The sequence below is a fragment of the Schistocerca serialis genome, chromosome 8 (assembly GCF_023864345.2).
Source record: "Schistocerca serialis cubense isolate TAMUIC-IGC-003099 chromosome 8, iqSchSeri2.2, whole genome shotgun sequence".
NCBI classification, from domain to species: domain Eukaryota; kingdom Metazoa; phylum Arthropoda; class Insecta; order Orthoptera; family Acrididae; genus Schistocerca; species Schistocerca serialis.
In genome coordinates this window covers 54,391,995-54,413,634 of record NC_064645.1, presented here as the reverse complement: position 1 = coordinate 54,413,634, position 21,640 = coordinate 54,391,995, and positions in this window count along the sequence as shown.

The following is a 21,640-nucleotide window of genomic DNA, read 5'->3' as shown; positions in this document are numbered from 1 at the left end:
GTGGGACGTTCTACAGATATGGTCAATACTGCATCGGCAAAATGTAGCTGTGAGACTACCTAACATCAGACTGTGACATGTGTATGCAAGAGGAAGCAGTAACGTTATTTCCAAGCGGATAATACAGGACATCTGCAGTTATACAGAGTGAGTAATCGAAATTTGTGACATAAGCACGAGACATGTAGGTGATGAATGACACCACATGTATATGCTTTAACAGTGTAAATGTGGGACGTTCTAGAGATATGGTCAATACTGCATCGCCAAAATGTAGCTTCGAGACTACCTAACATCAGACTGTGACATCTGTATGCAAGAGGAAGCAGTAACGTTATTTCCAAGCGGAGAATACAGGACATCTGCAGTTATACAGAGTGAGTAATCGAAATTTGTGACATAAGCACGAGACATGTAGGTGATGAATGACCCCACATGTATATGCTTTAACAGTGTAAATGTGGGACGTTCTAGAGATATGGTCAATACTGCAACGGCAAAATGTAGCTGTGAGACTACCTAACATCAGACTGTGACATCTGTATGCAAGAGGAAGCAGTAACGTTATTTCCAACCGAAGAATACAGGACATCTGCAGTTATACAGAGTGAGTAATCGAAATTTGTGACATAAGCACGAGACATGTAGGTGATGAATGACACCACATGTATATGCTTTAACAGTGTAAATGTGGGACGTTCTAGAGATATGGTCAATACTGCATCGGCAAAATGTAGCTTCGAGACTACCTAACATCAGACTGTGACATCTGTATGCAAGAGGAAGCAGTAACGTTATTTCCAAGCGGAGAATACAGGACATCTGCAGTTATACAGAGTGAGTAATCGAAATTTGTGACATAAGCACGAGACATGTAGGTGATGAATGACACCACATGTATATGCTTTAACAGTGTAAATGTGGGACGTTCTAGAGATATGGTCAATACTTCATCGGCAAAATGTAGCTGTGAGACTACCTAACATCAGACTGTGACATGTGTATGCAAGAGGAAGCAGTAACGTTATGTCCAAGCGGAGAATACAGGACATCTGCAGTTATACAGAGTGAGTAATCGAAATTTGTGACATAAGCACGAGACATTTAGGTGATGAATGACACCACATGTATATGCTTTAACAGTGTAAATGTGGGACGTTCTAGAGATATGGTCAATACTGCATCGGCAAAATGTAGCTGTGAGACTACCTAACATTAGACTGTGACATGTGTATGCAAGAGGAAGCAGTAACGTTATTTCCAAGCGGAGAATACAGGACATCTGCAGTTATACAGAGTGAGTAATCGAAATTTGTGACATAAGCACGAGACATGTAGGTGATGAATGACACCACATGTATATGCTTTAACAGTGTAAATGTGGGACGTTCTAGAAATATGGTCAATACTGCATCGGCAAAATGTAGCTGTGAGACTACCTAACATCAGACTGTGACATCTTTATGCAAGAGGAAGCAGTAACGTTATTTCCAAGCGGAGAATACAGGACATCTGCAGTTATACAGAGTGAGTAATCGAAATTTGTGACATAAGCACGAGACATGTAGGTGATTAATGATACCACATGTATATGCTTTAACAGTGTAAGTGTGGGACGTTCTAGAGATATGGTCAATACTGCATCGGCAAAATGTAGCTTCGAGACTACCTAACATCAGACTGTGACATCTGTATGCAAGAGGAAGCAGTAACGTTATTTCCAAGCGGAGAATACAGGACATCTGCAGTTATACAGAGTGAGTAATCGAAATTTGTGACATAAGCACGAGACATGTAGGTGATGAATGACACCACATGTATATGCTTTAACAGTGTAAATGTGAGACGTTCTAGAGATATGGTCAATACTGCATCGGCAAAATGTAGCTGTGAGACTACCTAACATCAGACTGTGACATCTGTATGCAAGAGGAAGCAGTAACGTTATTTCCAAGCGGAGAATACAGGACATCTGCAGTTATACAGAGTGAGTAATCGAAATTTGTGACGTAAGAACGAGACATGTAGGTGATGAATGACACCACATGTATATGCTTTAACACTGTAAATGTGGGACGTTCAGAGATATGGTCAATACTGCATCGGCAAAATGTAGCTGTGAGACTACCTAACATCAGACTGTGACATCTGTATGCAAGAGGAAGCAGTAACGTTATTTCCAAGCGGAGAATACAGGACATCTGCAGTTATACAGAGTGAGTAATCGAAATTTGTGACATAAGCACGAGACATGTAGGTGATGAATGACACCACATGTATATGCCTTAACAGTGTAAATGTGGGACGTTCTAGAGATATGGTCAATACTGCATCAGCAAAATGTAGCTGTGAGACTACCTAACATCAGACTGTGACATCTGTATGCAAGAGGAAGCAGTAACGTTATTTCCAAGCGGAGAATACAGGACATCTGCAGTTATACAGAGTGAGTAATGGAAATTTGTGACATAAGCACGAGACATGTAGGTGATGAATGACACCACATGTATATGCTTTAACAGTGTAAATGTGGGACGTTCTAGAGATATGGTCAATACTGCATCGGCAAAATGTAGCTGTGAGACTACCTAACATCAGACTGTGACATCTGTATGCAAGAGGAAGCAGTAACGTTATTTCCAAGCGGAGAATACAATACATCTGCAGTTATACAGAGTGAGTAATCGAAATTTGTGACATAAGCACGAGACATGTAGGTGATGAATGACACCACATGTATATGCTTTAACACTGTAAATGTGGGACGTTCTAGAGATATGGTCAATACTGCATCGGCAAAATGTAGCTGTGAGACTACCTAACATCAGACTGTGACATCTGTATGCAAGAGGAAGCAGTAACGTTATTTCCAAGCGGAGAATACAGGACATCTGCAGTTATACAGAGTGAGTAATCGAAATTTGTGACATAAGCACGAGACATGTAGGTGATGAATGACACCACATGTATATGCTTTAACAGTGTAAATGTGGGACGTTCTAGAGATATGGTCAATACTGCATCGGCAAAATGTAGCTGTGAGACTACCTAACATCAGACTGTGACATCTGTATGCAAGAGGAAGCAGTAACGTTATTTCCAAGCGGAGAATACAATACATCTGCAGTTATACAGAGTGAGTAATCGAAATTTGTGACATAAGCACGAGACATGTAGGTGATGAATGACACCACATGTATATGCTTTAACAGTGTAAATGTGGGACGTTCTAGAGATATGGTCAATACTGCATCGGCAAAATGTAGCTGTTAGACTGCCTAACATCAGACTGTGACATCTGTCTGCAAGAGGAAGCAGTAACGTTATTTCCAAGCGGAGAATACAGGACATCTGCAGTTATACAGAGTGAGTAATCGAAATTTGTGACATAAGCACGAGACATGTAGGTGATGAATGACACCACATGTATATGCTTTAACAGTGTAAATGTGGGACGTTCTAGAGATATGGTCAATACTGCATCGGCAAAATGTAGCTGTGAGACTACCTAACATCAGACTGTGACATCTGTATGCAAGAGGAAGCAGTAACGTTATTTCCAAGCGGAGAATACAGGACATCTGCAGTTATACAGAGTGAGTAATCGAAATTTGTGACATAAGCACGAGACATGTAGGTGATGAATGACACCACATGTATATGCTCTAACAGTGTAAATGTGGGACGTTCTAGAGATATGGTCAATACTGCATCGGCAAAATGTAGCTGTGAGACTACCTAACATCAGACTGTGACATGTGTATGCAAGAGGAAGCAGTAACGTTACTTCCAAGCGGAGAATACAGGACATCTGCAGTTATACAGAGTGAGTAATCGAAATTTGTGACATAAGCACGAGACATGTAGGTGATGAATGACACCACATGTATATGCTTTAACAGTGTAAATGTGGGACGTTCTAGAGATATGGTCAATACTGCATCGGCAAAATGTAGCTGTGAGACTACCTAACATCAGACTGTGACATCTGTATGCAAGAGGAAGCAGTAACGTTACTTCCAAGCGGAGAATACAGGACATCTGCAGTTATACAGAGTGAGTAATCGAAATTTGTGACATAAGCACGAGACATGTAGGTGATGAATGATACCACATGTATATGCTTTAACAGTGTAAATGTGGGACGTTCTAGAGATATGGTCAATACTGCATCGGCAAAATGTAGCTGTGAGACTACCTAACATCAGACTGTGACATCTGTATGCAAGAGGAAGCAGTAACGTTATTTCCAAGCGGAGAATACAATACATCTGCAGTTATACAGAGTGAGTAATCGAAATTTGTGACATAAGCACGAGACATGTAGGTGATGAATGACACCACATGTATATGCTCTAACAGTGTAAATGTGGGACGTTCTAGAGATATGGTCAATACTGCATCGGCAAAATGTAGCTGTGAGACTACCTAACATCAGACTGTGACATCTGTATGCAAGAGGAAGCAGTAACGTTATTTCCAAGCGGAGATTACAGGACATCTGCAGTTATACAGAGTGAGTAATCGAAATTTGTGACATAAGCACGAGACATGTAGGTGATGAATGACACCACATGTATATGCTTTAACAGTGTAAATGTGGGACGTTCTAGAGATATGGTCAATACTGCATCGGCAAAATGTAGCTGTGAGACTACCTAACATCAGACTGTGACATGTGTATGCAAGAGGAAGCAGTAACGTTACTTCCAAGCGGAGAATACAGGACATCTGCAGTTATACAGAGTGAGTAATCGAAATTTGTGACATAAGCACGAGACATGTAGGTGATGAATGACACCACATGTATATGCTTTAACACTGTAAATGTGGGACGATCTAGAGATATGGTCAATACTGCATCGGCAAAATGTAGCTGTGAGACTACCTAACATCAGACTGTGACATCTGTATGCAAGAGGAAGCAGTAACGTTATTTCCAACCGGAGAATACAGGACATCTGCAGTTATACAGAGTGAGTAATCGAAATTTGTGACATAAGCACGAGACATGTAGGTGATGAATGACACCACATGTACATGCTTTAACAGTGTAAATGTGGGACGTTCTAGAGATATGGTCAATACTGCATCGGCAAAATGTAGCTGTGAGACTACCTAACATCAGACTGTGACATGTGTATGCAAGAGGAAGCAGTAACGTTATTTCCAAGCGGAGAATACAGGACATCTGCAGTTATACAGAGTGAGTAATCGAAATTTGTGACATAAGCACGAGACATGTAGGTGATGAATGACACCACATGTATATGCTTTAACACTGTAAATGTGGGACGTTCTAGAGATATGGTCAATACTGCATCGGCAAAATGTAGCTGTGAGACTACCTAACATCAGACTGTGACATCTGTATGCAAGAGGAAGCAGTAACGTTATTTCCAAGCGGAGATTACAATACATCTGCAGTTATACAGAGTGAGTAATCGAAATTTGTGACATAAGCACGAGACATGTAGGTGATGAATGACACCACATGTATATGCTTTAACACTGTAAATGTGGGACGTTCTAGAGATATGGTCAATACTGCATCGGCAAAATGTAGCTGTGAGACTACCTAACATCAGACTGTGACATCTGTATGCAAGAGGAAGCAGTAACGTTATTTCCAAGCGGAGAATACAGGACATCTGCAGTTATACAGAGTGAGTAATCGAAATTTGTGACATAAGCACGAGACATGTAGGTGATGAATGACACCACATGTATATGCTTTAACAGTGTAAATGTGGGACGTTCTAGAGATATGGTCAATACTGCATCGGCAAAATGTAGCTGTGAGACTACCTAACATCAGACTGTGACATCTGTATGCAAGAGGAAGCAGTAACGTTATTTCCAAGTGGAGATTACAATACATCTGCAGTTATACAGAGTGAGTAATCGAAATTTGTGACATAAGCACGAGACATGTAGGTGATGAATGACACCACATGTATATGCTTTAACAGTGTAAATGTGGGACGTTCTAGAGATATGGTCAATACTGCATCGGCAAAATGTAGCTGTGAGGCTACCTAACATCAGACTGTGACATCTGTATGCAAGAGGAAGCAGTAACGTTATTTCCAAGCGGAGAATACAATACATCTGCAGTTATACAGAGTGAGTAATCGAAATTTGTGACATAAGCACGAGACATGTAGGTGATGAATGACACCACATGTATATGCTTTAACACTGTAAATGTGGGACGTTCTAGAGATATGGTCAATACTGCATCGGCAAAATGTAGCTGTGAGACTACCTAACATCAGACTGTGACATCTGTATGCAAGAGGAAGCAGTAACGTTATTTCCAAGCGGAGAATACAATACATCTGCAGTTATACAGAGTGAGTAATCGAAATTTGTGACATAAGCACGAGACATGTAGGTGATGAATGACACCACATGTATATGCTTTAACAGTGTAAATGTGGGACGTTCTAGAGATATGGTCAATACTGCATCGGCAAAATGTAGCTGTGAGACTACCTAACATCAGACTGTGACATCTGTATGCAAGAGGAAGCAGTAACGTTATTTCCAAGCGGAGATTACAATACATCTGCAGTTATACAGAGTGAGTAATCGAAATTTGTGACATAAGCACGAGACATGTAGGTGATGAATGACACCACATGTATATGCTTTAACACTGTAAATGTGGGACGTTCTAGAGATATGGTCAATACTGCATCGGCAAAATGTAGCTGTGAGACTACCTAACATCAGACTGTGACATCATTATGCAAGAGGAAGCAGTAACGTTATTTCCAAGCGGAGAATACAGGACATCTGCAGTTATACAGAGTGAGTAATCGAAATTTGTGACATAAGCACGAGACATGTAGGTGATGAATGACACCACATGTATATGCTTTAACAGTGTAAATGTGGGACGTTCTAGAGATATGGTCAATACTGCATCGGCAAAATGTAGCTGTGAGACTACTTAACATCAGACTGTGACATCTGTATGCAAGAGGAAGCAGTAACGTTATTTCCAAGCGGAGAATACAATACATCTGCAGTTATACAGAGTGAGTAATCGAAATTTGTGACATAAGCACGAGACATGTAGGTGATGAATGACACCACATGTATATGCTTAAACAGTGTAAATGTGGGACGTTCTAGAGATATGGTCAATACTGCATCGGCAAAATGTAGCTGTGAGACTACCTAACATCAGACTGTGACATCTGTATGCAAGAGGAAGCAGTAACGTTATTTCCAAGCGGAGAATACAGGACATCTGCAGTTATACAGAGTGAGTAATCGAAATTTGTGACATAAGCACGAGACATGTAGGTGATGAATGACACCACATGTATATGCTTTAACAGTGTAAATGTGGGACGTTCTAGAGATATGGTCAATACTGCATCGGCAAAATGTAGCTTCGAGACTACCTAACATCAGACTGTGACATCTGTATGCAAGAGGAAGCAGTAACGTTATTTCCAAGCGGAGAATACAGGACATCTGCAGTTATACAGAGTGAGTAATCGAAATTTGTGACATAAGCACGAGACATGTAGGTGATGAATGACACCACATGTATATGCTCTAACAGTGTAAATGTGGGACGTTCTAGAGATATGGTCAATACTGCATCGGCAAAATGTAGCTGTGAGACTACCTAACATCAGACTGTGACATCTGTATGCAAGAGGAAGCAGTAACGTTATTTCCAAGCGGAGAATACAGGACATCTGCAGTTATACAGAGTGAGTAATCGAAATTTGTGACATAAGCACGAGACATGTAGGTGATGAATGACACCACATGCATATGCTTTAACAGTGTAAATGTGGGACGTTCTAGAGATATGGTCAATACTGCATCGGCAAAATGTAGCTGTGAGACTACCTAACATCAGACTGTGACATGTGTATGCAAGAGGAAGCAGTAACGTTACTTCCAAGCGGAGAATACAGGACATCTGCAGTTATACAGAGTGAGTAATCGAAATTTGTGACATAAGCACGAGACATGTAGGTGATGAATGACACCACATGTATATGCTTTAACACTGTAAATGTGGGACGTTCTAGAGATATGGTCAATACTGCATCGGCAAAATGTAGCTGTGAGACTACCTAACATCAGACTGTGACATCTGTATGCAAGAGGAAGCAGTAACGTTATTTCCAAGCGGAGAATACAGGACATCTGCAGTTATACAGAGTGAGTAATCGAAATTTGTGACATAAGCACGAGACATGTAGGTGATGAATGACACCACATGTATATGCTTTAACAGTGTAAATGTGGGACGTTCTAGAGATATGGTCAATACTGCATCGGCAAAATGTAGCTGTGAGACTACCTAACATCAGACTGTGACATCTGTATGCAAGAGGAAGCAGTAACGTTATTTCCAAGCGGAGATTACAATACATCTGCAGTTATACAGAGTGAGTAATCGAAATTTGTGACATAAGCACGAGACATGTAGGTGATGAATGACACCACATGTATATGCTTTAACACTGTAAATGTGGGACGTTCTAGAGATATGGTCAATACTGCATCGGCAAAATGTAGCTGTGAGACTACCTAACATCAGACTGTGACATCTGTATGCAAGAGGAAGCAGTAACGTTATTTCCAAGCGGAGAATACAATACATCTGCAGTTATACAGAGTGAGTAATCGAAATTTGTGACATAAGCACGAGACATGTAGGTGATGAATGACACCACATGTATATGCTTTAACAGTGTAAATGTGGGACGTTCTAGAGATATGGTCAATACTGCATCGGCAAAATGTAGCTGTGAGACTACCTAACATCAGACTGTGACATCTGTATGCAAGAGGAAGCAGTAACGTTATTTCCAAGCGGAGAATACAGGACATCTGCAGTTATACAGAGTGAGTAATCGAAATTTGTGACATAAGCACGAGACATGTAGGTGATGAATGACACCACATGTATATGCTTTAACACTGTAAATGTGGGACGTTCTAGAGATATGGTCAATACTGCATCGGCAAAATGTAGCTGTGAGACTACCTAACATCAGACTGTGACATCTGTATGCAAGAGGAAGCAGTAACGTTATTTCCAAGCGGAGAATACAGGACATCTGCAGTTATACAGAGTGAGTAATCGAAATTTGTGACATAAGCACGAGACATGTAGGTGATGAATGACACCACATGTATATGCTTTAACAGTGTAAATGTGGGACGTTCTAGAGATATGGTCAATACTGCATCGGCAAAATGTAGCTGTGAGACTACCTAACATCAGACTGTGACATCTGTATGCAAGAGGAAGCAGTAACGTTATTTCCAAGCGGAGAATACAGGACATCTGCAGTTATACAGAGTGAGTAATCGAAATTTGTGACATAAGCACGAGACATGTAGGTGATGAATGACACCACATGTATATGCTTTAACAGTGTAAATGTAGGACGTTCTAGAGTTATGGTCAATACTGCATCGGCAAAATGTAGCTGTGAGACTACCTAACATCAGACTGTGACATCTGTATGCAAGAGGAAGCAGTAACGTTATTTCCAAGCGGAGAATACAATACATCTGCAGTTATACAGAGTGAGTAATCGAAATTTGTGACATAAGCACGAGACATGTAGGTGATGAATGACACCACATGTATATGCTTTAACACTGTAAATGTGGGACGTTCTAGAGATATGGTCAATACTGCATCGGCAAAATGTAGCTGTGAGACTACCTAACATCAGACTGTGACATCTGTATGCAAGAGGAAGCAGTAACGTTATTTCCAAGCGGAGAATACAGGACATCTGCAGTTATACAGAGTGAGTAATCGAAATTTGGACATAAGCACGAGACATGTAGGTGATGAATGACACCACATGTATATGCTTTAACACTGTAAATGTGGGACGTTCTAGAGATATGGTCAATACTGCATCGGCAAAATGTAGCTGTGAGACTACCTAACATCAGACTGTGACATCTGTATGCAAGAGGAAGCAGTAACGTTATTTCCAAGCGGAGAATACAGGACATCTGCAGTTATACAGAGTGAGTAATCGAAATTTGTGACATAAGCACGAGACATGTAGGTGATGAATGACACCACATGTATATGCTTTAACACTGTAAATGTGGGACGTTCTAGAGATATGGTCAATACTGCATCGGCAAAATGTAGCTGTGAGACTACCTAACATCAGACTGTGACATCTGTATGCAAGAGGAAGCAGTAACGTTATTTCCAAGCGGAGAATACAGGACATCTGCAGTTATACAGAGTGAGTAATCGAAATTTGTGACATAAGCACGAGACATGTAGGTGATGAATGACACCACATGTATATGCTGTAACAGTGTAAATGTGGGACGTTCTAGAGATATGGTCAATACTGCATCGGCAAAATGTAGCTGTGAGACTACCTAACATCAGACTGTGACATCTGTATGCAAGAGGAAGCAGTAACGTTATTTCCAAGCGGAGAATACAGGACATCTGCAGTTATACAGAGTGAGTAATCGAAATTTGTGACATAAGCACGAGACATGTAGGTGATGAATGACACCACATGTATATGCTTTAACAGTGTAAATGTAGGACGTTCTAGAGATATGGTCAATACTGCATCGGCAAAATGTAGCTGTGAGACTACCTAACATCAGACTGTGACATCTGTATGCAAGAGGAAGCAGTAACGTTATTTCCAAGCGGAGAATACAATACATCTGCAGTTATACAGAGTGAGTAATCGAAATTTGTGACATAAGCACGAGACATGTAGGTGATGAATGACACCACATGTATATGCTTTAACAGTGTAAATGTGGGACGTTCTAGAGATATGGTCAATACTGCATCGGCAAAATGTAGCTGTGAGACTACCTAACATCAGACTGTGACATCTGTATGCAAGAGGAAGCAGTAACGTTATTTCCAACCGGAGAATACAGGACATCTGCAGTTATACAGAGTGAGTAATCGAAATTTGTGACATAAGCACGAGACATGTAGGTGATGAATGACACCACATGTATATGCTTTAACAGTGTAAATGTGGGACGTTCTAGAGATATGGTCAATACTGCATCGGCAAAATGTAGCTGTGAGACTACCTAACATCAGACTGTGACATCTGTATGCAAGAGGAAGCAGTAACGTTATTTCCAAGCGGAGAATACAGGACATCTGCAGTTATACAGAGTGAGTAATCGAAATTTGTGACATAAGCACGAGACATGTAGGTGATGAATGACACCACATGTATATGCTTTAACAGTGTAAATGTGGGACGTTCTAGAGATATGGTCAATACTGCATCGGCAAAATGTAGCTGTGAGACTACCTAACATCAGACTGTGACATCTGTATGCAAGAGGAAGCAGTAACGTTATTTCCAAGCGGAGAATACAGGACATCTGCAGTTATACAGAGTGAGTAATCGAAATTTGTGACATAAGCACGAGACATGTAGGTGATGAATGACACCACATGTATATGCTTTAACACTGTAAATGTGGGACGTTCTAGAGATATGGTCAATACTGCATCGGCAAAATGTAGCTGTGAGACTACCTAACATCAGACTGTGACATCTGTATGCAAGAGGAAGCAGTAACGTTATTTCCAAGCGGAGAATACAGGACATCTGCAGTTATACAGAGTGAGTAATCGAAATTTGTGACATAAGCACGAGACATGTAGGTGATGAATGACACCACATGTATATGCTTTAACACTGTAAATGTGGGACGTTCTAGAGATATGGTCAATACTGCATCGGCAAAATGTAGCTGTGAGACTACCTAACATCAGACTGTGACATCTGTATGCAAGAGGAAGCAGTAACGTTATTTCCAAGCGGAGAATACAGGACATCTGCAGTTATACAGAGTGAGTAATCGAAATTTGTGACATAAGCACGAGACATGTAGGTGATGAATGACACCACATGTATATGCTTTAACACTGTAAATGTGGGACGTTCTAGAGATATGGTCAATACTGCATCGGCAAAATGTAGCTGTGAGACTACCTAACATCAGACTGTGACATCTGTATGCAAGAGGAAGCAGTAACGTTATTTCCAAGCGGAGAATACAGGACATCTGCAGTTATACAGAGTGAGTAATCGAAATTTGTGACATAAGCACGAGACATGTAGGTGATGAATGACACCACATGTATATGCTTTAACAGTGTAAATGTGGGACGTTCTAGAGATATGGTCAATACTGCATCGGCAAAATGTAGCTGTGAGACTACCTAACATCAGACTGTGACATCTGTATGCAAGAGGAAGCAGTAACGTTATTTCCAAGCGGAGAATACAGGACATCTGCAGTTATACAGAGTGAGTAATCGAAATTTGTGACATAAGCACGAGACATGTAGGTGATGAATGACACCACATGTATATGCTTTAACACTGTAAATGTGGGACGTTCTAGAGATATGGTCAATACTGCATCGGCAAAATGTAGCTGTGAGACTACCTAACATCAGACTGTGACATCTGTATGCAAGAGGAAGCAGTAACGTTATTTCCAACCGGAGAATACAGGACATCTGCAGTTATACAGAGTGAGTAATCGAAATTTGTGACATAAGCACGAGACATGTAGGTGATGAATGACACCACATGTATATGCTTTAACAGTGTAAATGTGGGACGTTCTAGAGATATGGTCAATACTGCATCGGCAAAATGTAGCTGTGAGACTACCTAACATCAGACTGTGACATCTGTATGCAAGAGGAAGCAGTAACGTTATTTCCAAGCGGAGAATACAATACATCTGCAGTTATACAGAGTGAGTAATCGAAATTTGTGACATAAGCACGAGACATGTAGGTGATGAATGACACCACATGTATATGCTTTAACAGTGTAAATGTGGGACGTTCTAGAGATATGGTCAATACTGCATCGGCAAAATGTAGCTGTGAGACTACCTAACATCAGACTGTGACATCTGTATGCAAGAGGAAGCAGTAACGTTATTTCCAAGCGGAGAATACAGGACATCTGCAGTGATACAGAGTGAGTAATCGAAATTTGTGACATAAGCACGAGACATGTAGGTGATGAATGACACCACATGTATATGCTGTAACAGTGTAAATGTGGGACGTTCTAGAGATATGGTCAATACTGCATCGGCAAAATGTAGCTATGAGACTACCTAACATCAGACTGTGACATCTGTATGCAAGAGGAAGCAGTAACGTTATTTCCAAGCGGAGATTACAATACATCTGCAGTTATACAGAGTGAGTAATCGAAATTTGTGACATAAGCACGAGACATGTAGGTGATGAATGACACCACATGTATATACTTTAACAGTGTAAATGTGGGACGTTCTAGAGATATGGTCAATACTGCATCGGCAAAATGTAGCTGTGAGACTACCTAACATCAGACTGTGACATCTGTATGCAAGAGGAAGCAGTAACGTTATTTCCAAGCGGAGAATACAATACATCTGCAGTTATACAGAGTGAGTAATCGAAATTTGTGACATAAGCACGAGACATGTAGGTGATGAATGACACCACATGTATATGCTTTAACAGTGTAAATGTGGGACGTTCTAGAGATATGGTCAATACTGCATCGGCAAAATGTAGCTGTGAGACTACCTAACATCAGACTGTGACATCTGTATGCAAGAGGAAGCAGTAACGTTATTTCCAAGCGGAGAATACAGGACATCTGCAGTTATACAAAGTGAGTAATCGAAATTTGTGACATAAGCACGAGACATGTAGGTGATGAATGACACCACATGTATATGCTTTAACAGTGTAAATGTGGGACGTTCTAGAGATATGGTCAATACTGCATCGGCAAAATGTAGCTGTGAGACTACCTAACATCAGACTGTGACATCTGTATGCAAGAGGAAGCAGTAACGTTATTTCCAAGCGGAGAATACAATACATCTGCAGTTATACAGAGTGAGTAATCGAAATTTGTGACATAAGCACGAGACATGTAGGTGATGAATGACACCACATGTATATGCTTTAACACTGTAAATGTGGGACGTTCTAGAGATATGGTCAATACTGCATCGGCAAAATGTAGCTGTGAGACTACCTAACATCAGACTGTGACATCTGTATGCAAGAGGAAGCAGTAACGTTATTTCCAAGCGGAGAATACAGGACATCTGCAGTTATACAGAGTGAGTAATCGAAATTTGTGACATAAGCACGAGACATGTAGGTGATGAATGACACCACATGTATATGCTTTAACACTGTAAATGTGGGACGTTCTAGAGATATGGTCAATACTGCATCGGCAAAATGTAGCTGTGAGACTACCTAACATCAGACTGTGACATCTGTATGCAAGAGGAAGCAGTAACGTTATTTCCAAGCGGAGAATACAATACATCTGCAGTTATACAGAGTGAGTAATCGAAATTTGTGACATAAGCACGAGACATGTAGGTGATGAATGACACCACATGTATATGCTTTAACACTGTAAATGTGGGACGTTCTAGAGATATGGTCAATACTGCATCGGCAAAATGTAGCTGTGAGACTACCTAACATCAGACTGTGACATCTGTATGCAAGAGGAAGCAGTAACGTTATTTCCAAGCGGAGAATACAGGACATCTGCAGTTATACAGAGTGAGTAATCGAAATTTGTGACATAAGCACGAGACATGTAGGTGATGAATGACACCACATGTATATGCTTTAACAGTGTAAATGTGGGACGTTCTAGAGATATGGTCAATACTGCATCGGCAAAATGTAGCTGTGAGACTACCTAACATCAGACTGTGACATCTGTATGCAAGAGGAAGCAGTAACGTTATTTCCAACCGGAGAATACAGGACATCTGCAGTTATACAGAGTGAGTAATCGAAATTTGTGACATAAGCACGAGACATGTAGGTGATGAATGACACCACATGTATATGCTTTAACAGTGTAAATGTGGGACGTTCTAGAGATATGGTCAATACTGCATCGGCAAAATGTAGCTGTGAGACTACCTAACATCAGACTGTGACATCTGTATGCAAGAGGAAGCAGTAACGTTATTTCCAAGCGGAGAATACAATACATCTGCAGTTATACAGAGTGAGAAATCGAAATTTGTGACATAAGCACGAGACATGTAGGTGATGAATGACACCACATGTATATGCTTTAACAGTGTAAATGTGGGACGTTCTAGAGATATGGTCAATACTGCATCGGCAAAATGTAGCTGTGAGACTACCTAACATCAGACTGTGACATCTGTATGCAAGAGGAAGCAGTAACGTTATTTCCAAGCGGAGAATACAGGACATCTGCAGTTATACAAAGTGAGTAATCGAAATTTGTGACATAAGCACGAGACATGTAGGTGATGAATGACACCACATGTATATGCTTTAACAGTATAAATGTGGGACGTTCTAGAGATATGGTCAATACTGCATCGGCAAAATGTAGCTGTGAGACTACCTAACATCAGACTGTGACATCTGTATGCAAGAGGAAGCAGTAACGTTATTTCCAAGCGGAGAATACAGTACATCTGCAGTTATACAGAGTGAGTAATCGAAATTTGTGACATAAGCACGAGACATGTAGGTGATGAATGACACCACATGTATATGCTTTAACAGTGTAAATGTGGGACGTTCTAGAGATATGGTCAATACTGCATCGGCAAAATGTAGCTGTGAGACTACCTAACATCAGACTGTGACATCTGTATGCAAGAGGAAGCAGTAACGTTATTTCCAAGCGGAGAATACAGGACATCTGCAGTTATACAGAGTGAGTAATCGAAATTTGTGACATAAGCACGAGACATGTAGGTGATGAATGACACCACATGTATATGCTTTAACAGTGTAAATGTGGGACGTTCTAGAGATATGGTCAATACTGCATCGGCAAAATGTAGCTGTGAGACTACCTAACATCAGACTGTGACATCTGTATGCAAGAGGAAGCAGTAACGTTATTTCCAAGCGGAGATTACAATACATCTGCAGTTATACAGAGTGAGTAATAGAAATTTGTGACATAAGCACGAGACATGTAGGTGATGAATGACACCACATGTATATGCTTTAACAGTGTAAATGTGGGACGTTCTAGAGATATGGTCAATACTGCATCGGCAAAATGTAGCTGTGAGACTATCTAACATCAGACTGTGACATCTGTATGCAAGAGGAAGCAGTAACGTTATTTCCAAGCGGAGATTACAATACATCTGCAGTTATACAGAGTGAGTAATCGAAATTTGTGACATAAGCACGAGACTTGTAGGTGATGAATGACACCACATGTATATGCTTTAACACTGTAAATGTGGGTCGTTCTAGAGATATGGTCAATACTGCATCGGCAAAATGTAGCTGTGAGACTACCTAACATCAGACTGTGACATCTGTATGCAAGAGGAAGCAGTAACGTTATTTCCAAGCGGAGAATACAATACATCTGGAGTTATACAGAGTGAGTAATCGAAATTTGTGACATAAGCACGAGACATGTAGGTGATGAATGACACCACATGTATATGCTTTAACAGTGTAAATGTGGGACGTTCTAGAGGTATGGTCAATACTGCATCGGCAAAATGTAGCTGTGAGACTACCTAACATCAGACTGTGACATCTGTATGCAAGAGGAAGCAGTAACGTTATTTCCAAGCGGAGAATACAGGACATCTGCAGTTATACAGAGTGAGTAATCGAAATTTGTGACATAAGCACGAGACATGTAGGTGATGAATGACACCACATGTATATGCTTTAACCGTGTAAATGTGGGACGTTCTAGAGATATGGTCAATACTGCATCGGCAAAATGTAGCTGTGAGACTACCTAACATCAGAATGTGACATCTGTATGCAAGAGGAAGCAGTAACGTTATTTCCAAGCGGAGAATACAGGACATCTGCAGTTATACAGAGTGAGTAATCGAAATTTGTGACATAAGCACGAGACATGTAGGTGATGAATGACACCACATGTATATGCTTTAACACTGTAAATGTGGGACGTTCTAGAGATATGGTCAATACTGCATCGGCAAAATGTAGCTGTGAGACTACCTAACATCAGACTGTGACATCTGTATGCAAGACGAAGCAGTAACGTTATTTCCAAGCGGAGAATACAGGACATCTGCAGTTATACAGAGTGAGTAATCGAAATTTGTGACATAAGCACGAGACATGTAGGTGATGAATGACACCACATGTATATGCTTTAACACTGTAAATGTGGGACGTTCTAGAGATATGGTCAATACTGCATCGGCAAAATGTAGCTGTGAGACTACCTAACATCAGACTGTGACATCTGTATGCAAGAGGAAGCAGTAACGTTATTTCCAAGCGGAGAATACAGGACATCTGCAGTTATACAGAGTGAGTAATCGAAATTTGTGACATAAGCACGAGACATGTAGGTGATGAATGACACCACATGTATATGCTTTAACAGTGTAAATGTGGGACGTTCTAGAGATATGGTCAATACTGCATCGGCAAAATGTAGCTGTGAGACTACCTAACATCAGACTGTGACATCTGTATGCAAGAGGAAGCAGTAACGTTATTTCCAAGCGGAGAATACAATACATCTGCAGTTATACAGAGTGAGTAATCGAAATTTGTGACATAAGCACGAGACATGTAGGTGATGAATGACACCACATGTATATGCTTTAACAGTGTAAATGTGAGACGTTCTAGAGATATGGTCAATACTGCATCGGCAAAATGTAGCTGTGAGACTACCTAACATCAGACTGTGACATCTGTATGCAAGAGGAAGCAGTAACGTTATTTCCAAGCGGAGAATACAATACATCTGCAGTTATACAGAGTGAGTAATCGAAATTTGTGACATAAGCACGAGACATGTAGGTGATGAATGACACCACATGTATATGCTTTAACAGTGTAAATGTGGGACGTTCTAGAGATATGGTCAATACTGCATCCGCAAAATGTAGCTGTGAGACTACCTAACATCAGACTGTGACATCTGTATGCAAGAGGAAGCAGTAACGTTATTTCCAAGCGGAGAATACAGGACATCTGCAGTTATACAGAGTGAGTAATCGAAATTCGTGACATAAGCACGAGACATGTAGGTGATGAATGACACCACATGTATATGCTTTAACAGTGTAAATGTGGGACGTTCTAGAGATATGGTCAATACTGCATGGGCAAAATGTAGCTGTGAGACTACCTAACATCAGACTGTGACATCTGTATGCAAGAGGAAGCAGTAACGTTATTTCCAAGCGGAGAATACAATACATCTGCAGTTATACAGAGTGAGTAATCGAAATTTGTGACATAAGCACGAGACATGTAGGTGATGAATGACACCACATGTATATGCTTTAACAGTGTAAATGTGGGACGTTCTAGAGATATGGTCAATACTGCATCGGCAAAATGTAGCTGTGAGACTACCTAACATCAGACTGTGACATCTGTATGCAAGAGGAAGCAGTAACGTTATTTCCAACCGGAGAATACAGGACATCTGCAGTTATACAGAGTGAGTAATCGAAATTTGTGACATAAGCACGAGACATGTAGGTGATGAATGACACCACATGTATATGCTTTAACAGATTAAATGTGGGACGTTCTAGAGATATGGTCAATACTGCATCGGCAAAATGTAGCTGTGAGACTACCTAACATCAGACTGTGACATCTGTATGCAAGAGGAAGCAGTAACGTTATTTCCAAGCGGAGAATACAGGACATCTGCAGTTATACAGAGTGAGTAATCGAAATTTGTGACATAAGCACGAGACATGTAGGTGATGAATGACACCACATGTATATGCTTTAACACTGTAAATGTGGGACGTTCTAGAGATATGGTCAATACTGCATCGGCAAAATGTAGCTGTGAGACTACCTAACATCAGACTGTGACATCTGTATGCAAGAGGAAGCAGTAACGTTATTTCCAAGCGGAGAATACAGGACATCTGCAGTTATACAGAGTGAGTAATCGAAATTTTTGACATAAGCACGAGACATGTAGGTGATGAATGACACCACATGTATATGCTTTAACAGTGTAAATGTGGGACGTTCTAGAGATATGGTCAATACTGCATCGGCAAAATGTAGCTGTGAGACTACCTAACATCAGACTGTGACATCTGTATGCAAGAGGAAGCAGTAACGATATTTCCAAGCGGAGAATACAGGACATCTGCAGTTATACAGAGTGAGTAATCGAAATTTGTGACATAAGCACGAGACATGTAGGTGATGAATGACACCACATGTATATGCTTTAACAGTGTAAATGTGGGACGTTCTAGAGATATGGTCAATACTGCATCGGCAAAATGTAGCTGTGAGACTACCTAACATCAGACTGTGACATCTGTATGCAAGAGGAAGCAGTAACGTTATTTCCAAGCGGAGAATACAGGACATCTGCAGTTATACAGAGTGAGTAATCGAAATTTGTGACATAAGCACGAGACATGTAGGTGATGAATGACACCACATGTATATGCTTTAACAGTGTAAATGTGGGACGCTCTAGAGATATGGTCAATACTGCATCGGCAAAATGTAGCTGTGAGACTACCTAACATCAGACTGTGACATCTGTATGCAAGAGGAAGCAGTAACGTTATTTCCAAGCGGAGAATGCAGGACATCTGCAGTTATACAGAGTGAGTAATCGAAATTTGTGACATAAGCACGAGACATGTAGGTGATGAATGACACCACATGTATATGCTTTAACAGTGTAAATGTGGGACGTTCTAGAGATATGGTCAATACTGCATCGGCAAAATGTAGCTGTGAGACTACCTAACATCAGACTGTGACATCTGTATGCAAGAGGAAGCAGTAACGTTATTTCCAAGCGGAGAATACAATACATCTGCAGTTATACAGAGTGAGTAATCGAAATTTGTGACATAAGCACGAGACATGTAGGTGATGAATGACACCACATGTATATGCTTTAACAGTGTAAATGTGGGACGTTCTAGAGATATGGTCAATACTGCATCGGCAAAATGTAGCTGTGAGACTACCTAACATCAGACTGTGACATCTGTATGCAAGAGGAAGCAGTAACGTTATTTCCAAGCGGAGAATACAGGACATCTGCAGTTATACAGAGTGAGTAATCGAAATTTGTGACATAAGCACGAGACATGTAGGTGATGAATGACGCCACATGTATATGCTTTAACACTGTAAATGTGGGACGTTCTAGAGATATGGTCAATACTGCATCGGCAAAATGTAGCTGTGAGACTACCTAACATCAGACTGTGACATCTGTATGCAAGAGGAAGCAGTAACGTTATTTCCAAGCGGAGATTACAATACATCTGCAGTTATACAGAGTGAGTAATCGAAATTTGTGACATAAGCACGAGACATGTAGGTGATGAATGACACCACATGTATATGCTTTAACAGTGTAAATGTGGGACGTTCTAGAGATATGGTCAATACTGCATCGGCAAAATGTAGCTGTGAGACTACCTAACATCAGACTGTGACATCTGTATGCAAGAGGAAGCAGTAACGTTATTTCCAAGCGGAGAATACAGGACATCTGCAGTTATACAGAGTGAGTAATCGAAATTTGTGACATAAGCACGAGACATGTAGGTGATGAATGACGCCACATGTATATGCTTTAACACTGTAAATGTGGGACGTTCTAGAGATATGGTCAATACTGCATCGGCAAAATGTAGCTGTGAGACTACCTAACATCAGACTGTGACATCTGTATGCAAGAGGAAGCAGTAACGTTATTTCCAAGCGGAGATTACAATACATCTGCAGTTATACAGAGTGAGTAATCGAAATTTGTGACATAAGCTCGAGACATGTAGGTGATGAATGACACCACATGTATATGCTTTAACACTGTAAATGTGGGACGTTCTAGAGATATGGTCAATACTGCATCGGCAAAATGTAGCTGTGAGACTACCTAACATCAGACTGTGACATCTGTATGCAAGAGGAAGCAGTAACGTTATTTCCAAGCGGAGAATACAATACATCTGCAGTTATACAGAGTGAGTAATCGAAATTTGTGACATAAGCACGAGACATGTTGGTGATGAATGACACCACATGTATATGCTTTAACAGTGTAAATGTGGGACGTTCTAGAGATATGGTCAATACTGCATCGGCAAAATGTAGCTGTGAGACTACCTAACATCAGACTGTGACATCTGTATGCAAGAGGAAGCAGTAACGTTATTTCCAAGCGGAGAATACAATACATCTGCAGTTATACAGAGTGAGTAATCGAAATTTGTGACATAAGCACAAGACATGTAGGTGATGAATGACACCACATGTATATGCTTTAACAGTGTAAATGTGGGACGTTCTAGAGATATGGTCAATACTGCATCGGCAAAATGTAGCTGTGAGACTACCTAACATCAGACTGTGACATCTGTATGCAAGAGGAAGCAGTAACGTTATTTCCAAGCGGAGAATACAGGACATCTGCAGTTATACAGAGTGAGTAATCGAAATTTGTGACATAAGCACGAGACATGTAGGTGATGAATGATGCCACATGTATATGCTTTAACACTGTAAATGTGGGACGTTCTAGAGATATGG